Genomic DNA, 1477 nt, shown 5'->3' with positions numbered 1-1477 from the left:
CCTAAAGTCTTGATGAATGAAATCAAGCAAAGTTCACTTCGATGCGAACAAGTGAATATATTGAATGAATTTTTTCACTCCGTGTTCTCCCAAAAACCAATTTCAGTTTAAAAGATTTCAAAAAACAGAAACCCTCTCTTACAAGTTATGACATCACGAAAAATCCAATCAGAAATATAATAGATGATATTGATGCCACAAAATCCAGATGACCGAACCGCAAACCTCCGGGTTTTCACGTTTAGACTAGCAAGAATCTCTGCAACATCATGCATTGAGTCTTTTGGAATAGAAAAGGGCTGCGAAAAATACCCGACAGCTGGAATGTTGCCAACATGTCGCCAATTTTCAAAAAAGGAAACCGAAGAAAAGTTGATAACTACCGGCCTGTCTCATTATTGAACATTGATGGCAAGATTCTGGAAAAATTTTATATACATTACAATGTACAATCTTTTTCTAAAAATCCTAACTAAGAGTCAACATGGTTTTGTCAGGAGAAGATCTGTACAAACAGATATGCTGCTGTTTCTCAAAAGAAAATATGAAGCTTTAGATCACGACTCTTACTCAGTGATAATTGTTTTCTACACCGGCTTTGCAAAAATTTTTGACAAAGTACCACATTAAAATATAGTTCAAAAGTCTTTTAACATTAGAGTTGGTGGATGATTGCTTGAAATACTAATCGACTATTTCAAAGATCGACGACAATATGTGCGTGTGGACAATACAAGTTCAAAGATATAACAAGCGGGGTACCACAGAGGTCGCTCCTAGGCCCACTACCGTTCTGTATATTTATTAACAATCTTCCAAGTGTCCTGATGTTTTCTGAGCCCTTTATCTTCGCTGATGATCTTAAAGTTTTGGCTGTGCAAAGAAGCGACTGGGATACTAAAGATGATCTAGATGGGGCTGAGAACTGGATAATCCAAAGTAAAATGGAGTTAGCAATAGACAGATTACATATCTGAAATTCAGAGGTAGGGATCAACAGTACAGATTGATAGGAATGGATTTGGCAAAAACCGCCACTGTCAAAGATCTTGGTATTCACGTAGCCGCTGATGTATTGTGGAAACAGCATATTGAAAAAATGAAGAAAGCAAATAAAGTTTTGTACATGCTTAAGCGAAATGTTACAATTAAGGTAAACACGTTTGTGAAATTGGGATTATAAACGTCCTTAAATTTGCCGGTACTGTTGTATGATTTCACGTGCTTGACTTCAGGAAGAACTGAAATTCAAATTTTGCAAAAGTTTCAAAAAAGGTAGTCAAATGGATAACGGCAAATAAAGATACAGAATACAAAAGCCAGCTTCGACTAATTCAAAAGCTCTGAATGAAGAGAATAGTGGCATAGAACTACCAGAAGTACATACGAAAGAAACAAAGAAAAACGAAATTTTCAAATTGACAAAAACTTGAACAGAGAAAGCGGGCAGCGGCTTCAATTTAAAACCTGTCGAAAT

The sequence above is a fragment of the Convolutriloba macropyga genome, chromosome 6, assembly GCF_964194025.1.
Source record: "Convolutriloba macropyga chromosome 6, txConMacr16.3, whole genome shotgun sequence".
Lineage (NCBI taxonomy): Eukaryota > Metazoa > Xenacoelomorpha > Acoela > Convolutidae > Convolutriloba > Convolutriloba macropyga.
This window is presented reverse-complemented; position numbering follows the sequence as displayed.